The sequence below is a fragment of the Vulpes lagopus genome, chromosome 1 (genome assembly GCF_018345385.1).
Source record: "Vulpes lagopus strain Blue_001 chromosome 1, ASM1834538v1, whole genome shotgun sequence".
In the NCBI taxonomy this organism is placed as follows: domain Eukaryota; kingdom Metazoa; phylum Chordata; class Mammalia; order Carnivora; family Canidae; genus Vulpes; species Vulpes lagopus.
Genome location: NC_054824.1, coordinates 58,283,387 through 58,291,367, shown reverse-complemented (window position 1 = coordinate 58,291,367; position 7,981 = coordinate 58,283,387).

The window sequence follows — 7,981 nt, the reverse complement described above, 5'->3', positions numbered from 1 at the left end:
TATGAAATTTTAGAATGTGGAGTTTAATCAAAATCTGTTGGTGATCTACTTTTCCATTGCATCTGTCAATCTGTATAAATTGAGTTGTTAAATATATTTAAAATAATATTATGTACTTAAATTCCCAAGTGTCTGCATTGGGACCACTTTTGGGAACTCTTTGGGTTTTCATGTTTTATAACTTTTAAAATTATGTAAAGACTGGATAAAATATACAAACTGGACCATGAAAAAAATTATTTAGCTTTATTCTTCCAGGGGTATGGGGTGAAAACACTGCGTTAAGTACTGAGACTGTTCCTTGATATCTGGATTCAACATGAATAATTGGAATTTTTTTAACTTGAAGTGACTCCTCGGGATCATTTAGTTTAACCCTCTCATTTTACATGTTATGAAACAGAGGCCCAGAGAAGTAGAGCTGCTTATGCTCATGGTTTACTTCATAGCAGAGCCTGGATAAAAATACAGATTTCCTAATTATTATTAAAATTGGCAGTTATTATATTATTAATTAGGTACATAGTCAATGCCTTATGTTATCTTCACAACCCAGTCCAGTGCTCTTGAATCTTCCAAAACCAGATTTTTCTTTATGGCATTTTTTCTGTCTTATACATTTTAAATAAATTTAAATTGTCTTTAACACAAATTTTAGAATGGAGTCACACCATACCTTAGCTTGAATATTAAGACCTTCCATCATCTGACCAAATCCTTTATATCCAACACATATGTCTCTTCACAGTTCATATTTTTTCCAGTGAAGTTATATTTATTAACGTATCTTGTAATTTTGCTTTATTTTTACCAACTTGAAATCATCTTGATCCTCTTGTGGATCCAAATAATCCACAATAGATAAAAAGCATAAAAAAGTGTAAAAATTTCAGTAATTTTGCATCCATACTAGAAGATTTAACCATTGCTGATTAGAAGATTACTGTATGTGGTATTTATCCTTAGTATTGAATACCTAATATTTAAGTTTGTTTTGCATAGCTTCCACATTTTACTCTTCCCAATTTTTTCTCATTGAGAAATAGTTACTTTTAGTTATATACAATTGTTTTATTATAAGTGAATTAACATATCTAAATAGAGATAGCATTTCTTAAATTCGCTTTTAGTAAGAAATAAAGTGTCTTTATCAAGTGCTCCAAATTCTATTTCATTATAAGCCACTAGTGGTAGGACCATGTCTTACTTTTTATATAAATCTTTACTTGTTAGTAGCATTTCTTTGCTGTTAGGTATGCAACAAAAATTGATTACAATTATATATACATAAATCAATTAATTGTGTGTTCATTATTTTAAGAAGCTATCAGAGACTAGTCTGAAATTTCTTTCACTTTGCTAAGAAAAAACACAAGGAAATAATTCAGGGAGGTTTTAAATGTTAAAAAAAAATGCTGTTCTGTCATCTTCACCTTTTTAAGCACAACCATTTATTTACAAGTGAAATAGTTTATACGTTCTCATTAACGAAAACAGATTCCCTCTGGGAAAAAATGTGTATTTTACCACATGCTGGTTAAAAAATTGGGGAGGAAGTAATCAATTCTCTTCTCCCCAATTAAACCAGGAGTCTTTAAAAATGATTACCAAACAAAATACATATTATTAATAAATGCCAGGTAATGTGGAGGGCAGACTGAGCATGAATTCTAAAGACCTATATCCAATTCAGGTTCTACTTAGGACAAAGTAGCATAACTCTGAGCAAGTCCTTTCATTTCTCCTGATTTCCATTTCTTTATAAGATGAAGTGACTGAATTCTAGAATTTCCTAGAATCTTAACACATACTTGAAGGTGGGCATTATATTGATGCCCTAGGAAAAAAACAGGATTTTTAAACATTTCTTGGGATTTGTTTTTTCTTGCATTTGATTAACTTCTCATATTTCAAACTAGGTTAAGGTTTATTTGGGATACAATACAAACTTTTTTTTTTTTTTTTTTTTTTTTTTTTACAATACAAACTTTTCATATGGATTTTCTCATGAGAAAATCCTCCCTCACAGGGTAGCAAAATCCTCTTCTTTCAGGAAACTCCAGACATGTTAGCCCTACATTCTTACCTTCAACTGCTCCTCATATACACACAGTAAAAGTAAAAATCTTCAATACCATGCCCAAGACCCTCTCATTCTGACTCCAGGCCATCTTCCTATAACCTTTGCATTTCACTGCATACTTGCACGAGACCTCCTGGCAAGTGCATTGCTCCACTTATTTCTCTGGAGATGCTCTTCACTTGGCTGCTTCTCATGCAGTGTTCTTGCTGTGCTCTCCACCTAACTCTCCTCCCATCACTACTACTCATTCACACTCATTTTGGGGTTAAAGCCTACTTGAATATCTAGAATGATCTCTGAAGACTTCCACATTTTCAGCACCTCTGTGCTCCTACTGCTTCCCCTACTGAGGATATGTGTCTGTATATATGGATTTATGCCTGCTTCTCCCGTACAGAATGAACTGCTTGCAAGCATGGACCTTGTAATACACCTGTTTCCCTTAAAACTTCAAATAGAAGCCACTCAGAAGGTATTTGTTGCTATAGAGATTTTTTGGGGGTGGGGGGGCGGTGGAGAGAGAAAAAACATTTATGCACACATGATAAAGTCATATGCTGTTTTTCTCCTACCTTCAAAATAATTATGTTGGGTCAGTAACACTTGATTTCATGAGATTCTTTACCATACTAACTGGTTAAGTGCATTTTCAAAAGTTTGTGTGTGTTTAAACATACGGGATTACTGTAATGTTTAAGAAGTATTCAACAGTTTAATAGCTGTTCCATAAAAAAAATCTAGGATAGGTTAATACAAAATATTTGGTTAGTTAATAATGTGACAAGTTTATCCTTCATTTTACAGTGTGTATGGAAATCACATCACTATTTTGGCCTTCACTGGTAGCATACAAATGCACATTTACCCACTCAAGTGTTTTATTATTTCTGAATTTTGAAGAATACATGATTATTTTTCTCTCCTCATACTTTACCCCCAACAGGCTGCTGTGATTGTCAACAGCAGCAGGAGCCACTTTGAAGGTTTGATAAAAGCAGATGAAGATGCTTAAAGATGTCTGTTTGCTGAAAATATCTGGTTACAAACAGGAATATATGTGAGTAAATATAGTGCATTATTCTGATTTTTAAAATAAATGTTTTAAAATGCCTGATTTTGTTTTGTCCTGGTATGCTTTTGTCCTGATGTATTTTTAGGGTAAAATGGTAATAACAAATTTAGAAATAATTTTTAAACTTTCATCTTTACTTTTCACAATTGAAATAAAACCTATCTTAATTTAAATGTCAGATTTGAAAGACTTACATTAGCAAAAAGAGTGTTCATGCCTTGCCACTATAGTAAGTCCAGATCTGCTATTGATCCAATTCCCCTGTTTATACAGTTCTGGTGTGACTAAAAAGGATTGACAACTAATAATTACAATGATGGACATGCTCACTGAGGACAGAGGAAGAAAATAACACTGGAATTCCTTGAAACACAAGAGAATCATTTTCTTCTTTTTTAATACCATATTCTACCTTGATTTCCAGAATACTGCTCCCTCCTATTGCTTACTGTTTTTCAGTCTCTATTGGCCATTTCTTTGCTGCTTAGCACTTAAATTTTGGTTCTTTGAGGTTCTGTTCTTGGCCTTCATATCGATTTTCACTCTCTTTCTCTCTCTAGGAAGAGTCATATAGCTCTATGACTTCAGCTACTAATATTAGGTTATTAATTCTCAAACATTCACCACTGCTCAATAAATGGTAGATGTTGCCATTATCTGTGTTTCTGGCCCTTACTCTGTTCTCAGGCTTTAGTCATGTTTTCTCAGTTGCCGACTATATACCTCTACCAAGATGGCCACAGTCCTTGTGAGCTGACATTTCCTTTACATCAGTGTTTTTTGTACAGATCCCTCCTCCTTGCCCTTTAAAATCTAGTCCTGCTTCAGGATTCTCTGTTGCACTACAAACTCACTAATGCAGCCAAGAAACTTCAGGGACATGCATGACTTCTCATTGGTGTGTCTTTGTTTGTTTATTTATTGTTCAAAATACTTAAATCTATTTATAAAAAAAGATGACTACAGATCAATGTCTCTTAGGAGCATAGATGCAAAAATTCATGAGTGCTACTTCATACCCATTAGGATGGCTATTAACAACAACAACAATAACAACAGAAAACAAGTGTTGGTGAGAATGTGGAGAAATGGAACCCTTGGGTATTGCTGGTAAGAACGTAAAATTTTGCAGCTACCATACAAAAAAGTATAGGGGTTCCTCAAAAAATTAAACATGGCATCATCACATGACCCAGCAGTCCACTTCAAGGTCCATAGGCAAGGAACTGAAAGCAGAGAGTTGGACAGATTGTTGTAATACCAATGTCCACAGCAGCATTTTTCACAAAGCCAACAGATAGAAACCCAAATGTCTACAGACAGATGAATGTTAAATGGATAAGCAAAATTGATACATACACAATGAAATACTATTCTGCCTTAAAAAGCAACAGAATTCTGAGACATGCTACAATGTGGATAAATTTTAAAAACAACAGACTTAGTGAAATAAGACAAATGCCAATGGACACATAGGGTCCCACTTATATAAGACAACTAGAATAAATTCACAGAAACAGAAAGTAGAATAGTGGCTAGAATAGGGAAGAATGAGAAGTCCATGTTTAATGAGTATAGAGTTTGGGATGAAGGAAAAGTTCTAGAGATGGGTGGTGTGTGGTAGCAGGAGCTTAATCTCCATGTGCAGTGGTCTGATTTTTTTCAGTTCCCTGTCCAGCAGCAGAGCAATGTAGAGCAAGTAAAGCTACTTCCCCCAGACACAGAAAAAGTAGGATATTGAAAGTATCTGGGAGGATGGGAGGAATGGGCTCTCAGCCCATCATGGCCAAGTGATATGCCCCTATTATCCAGGAGTTTAGGCCCTGAGGCATGGAAGGAGGCTGGGGAACAAGTTCAATAGAAAACAAGTCATTTACTCTATCTACAACCTTCTGGTCTCCATAAGAGTCTGGTTATACTGCTTGCACTGAAAAAGAGAACTGAAATCTCCATTATTCCAGGGGATGATCAAACAATTCCAGATGATAATAAGACCATTTCATAATGAACAGAATAGCTTCCTACCACCATAAATGACACAGTGCCAGATAATATACTTATTCTCTTGTTAAACATTTATTGCATGCTGACCAAAAGTCCAGCACTCTGCTAGGCACTGAGAATATTATAGGAAAGGAGTTCTTGCCTTTGGGAAGTTCATACTCTGGTATAAAAGAGAAATAGTAAACAATTGCATGACATGATAGATAAATGTCACACACACTAAATATAACAGAGGTATGTAAAAGGGAAGGGATAATCAGCTCCACCTGAGTGCGTAGTAGAGTCATGAGGAAGAGATATTTAAGCTAGATCTTGCTAGATGTTTTTACGTTAAATGTTTATTATTCTTCCATCATGAATATAAAGCATTAATTAAAGAACATTTGGAAAATGAAACTGAATTTTCAAGCATAAGCTTATCAGGTAGAAATCCAACTTTTTAAAGAAATCAAATGATTCTTTTATTCACCAATTCAGCGAGTATTTATTGCTTCAGCCTGTTAGGTTTCAGGAATGCTCAAAGACAACTATCATTAAAAAGTGAGCAAAGGAAGGGCTCCTGGATGTCTCAGTCCATAGGGCATGTGCCTCTTGATCTGAGGGTCCTGAGTTCAAGCCCCATGACCTAGAGATTAATGATAATAATAATAAACCTTAAACAAGGGGGGAAAAGCACAGGAGCGCCTTTGGCAGCATGAAACTGGGATAGATTGAAAATGTCGAGATTTACATTGTTAGGCCAGGATTATATTGAGCACTGTCTTGATGTTATCGACATTGCATTTGATGATATTTCAAAATGTGAAGGAGCGACATGGGAAACTCCCACAAATGCGTCTGACCTTACAAATGAACAAAGATCTACTCTAGACCTATCTCCGGGAGCTACTCTCACAGTTTGCCTGCACTTTCCCTTTGCGCTCCCTCTCACCTGGAGTCTTCTGTGGGTTACCTTAGTAAGATTTAGATGGGGAAACAGAACAAGAGTCCAGCCAAGAAGTGCTCTGCCATAGCAGATACAGCAAGAGTAGCAAGTCCTGTTTCTTCCATTCCTCTAGACCTTGTCTAAGTCCGGCTCTGTGCAAGCTCTGAGAGTAAAAGAATAAATGCCTGCAAGGTTGGGAAGCCAGCGTTAGGTAAGCAAGCCAAAAAGCGGAGAAACTCAGACCGGTAATTGCGGAGATTTAACAGTCTCCATGTACACTCATACTTTATTGTAACACAACAGTTCTCCATTCAAGTAAGCTCACGGGGACACGGAAGAGGGTCCGGAACTGCTGGTGGGGGAGGTGGGGGGGTCACAACACTGAATGAGCACCGGCCCCTCCCCCACGCCCCAGGGGGTGCAAAGGGCACCCACAGGGCGCCTCTGAGAGTTTGGGCCCCAACACCCGGGCACGTGCAGCCGGCGCGTCAGGATCTCCTCCCCGGGTCTCCCAAGCCTCGCAGCGCACCGGGCACACAGGGCTCGGTGGGGACTAGGGGGTTTGGCCCCCGGCGCCCCGCCCTCCAGGGAGGAAGGCGCTCGGAGAAGCAGGCGGGCCCCGCCCCGGCCCCGCCCCAACCACACCCGGGCCCCGCCCCAGGCCCAGCCCCGCCCCCAACCACACCCGGGCCCCGCACCCGCCCCGCCCCAACCACACCCGGGCCCCGCCCCAGGTCCAGCCCCGCCCCCAACCGCACCCGGGCCCCGCCCCACCCCCAGCCACACCCGGGCCCCGCCCCTGCCCCGCCCCCAGGCACACCCGGGCCCCGCCCCACCCCCAGCCACACCCGGGCCCCGCCCCACCCTCAACCACACCCGGGCCCCGCCCCGGCCCCGCCCCCAGGCACACCCGGGCCCCGCCTCGGCCCCGCCCCCAGCCACACCCGGTCCCCGCCCCCCCGCCCCGTCCCCAACCACACCCGGGGCCCGCCCCGCCCCAGCCTCGCCCTCAACCACACCCGGGCCCCGCCCCACCCCCAGGCACACCCGGGCCCCGCCCCGCCCTCAACCACACCCGGGCCCCGCCCCTGCCCCGCCCCCAGGCACACCCGGGCCCCGCCCCGCCCTCAACCACACCCGGGCCCCGCCCAGGCCCCGCCCCCAGCCACACCCGGTCCCCGCCCCCCCCGCCCCGTCCCCAACCACACCCGGGGCCCGCCCCGCCCCAGCCCCGCCCTCAACCACACCCGGGCCCCGCCCCACCCCCAGGCACACCCGGGCCCCGCCCCGCCCTCAACCACACCCGGGCCCCGCCCCTGCCCCGCCCCCAGACACACCCGGGCCCCGCCCCACCCCCAGGCACACCCGGTCCCCGCCCCCCCGCCCCCCCCCCCGTCCCCAACCACACCCGGGGCCCGCCCCGCCCCAGCCCCGCCCTCAACCACACCCGGGCCCCGCCCCACCCCCAGGCACACCCGGTCCCCGCCCCCCCGCCCCCCCCCCCCGTCCCCAACCACACCCGGGGCCCGCCCCGCCCCAGCCCCGCCCTCAACCACACCCGGGGCCCGCCCCGCCCCAGCCCCGCCCTCAACCACACCCGGGCCCCGCCCCACCCCCAGGCACACCCGGGCCCCGCCCCGGCCCCGCCCCCAGGCACACCCGGGGCCCGCCCCGCCCCAGCCCCGCCCTCAACCACACCCGGGCCCCGCCCCACCCCCAGCCACACCCGGGCCCCGCCCCGGCCCCGCCCCCAGGCACACCCGGGCCCCGCCCCGCCCTCAACCACACCCGGGCCCCGCCCCACCCCCAGCCACACCCGGGCCCCGCCCCGCCCTCAACCACACCCGGGCCCCGCCCCGGCCCCGCCCCCAGGCACACCCGGGCCCCGCCCCCGCCC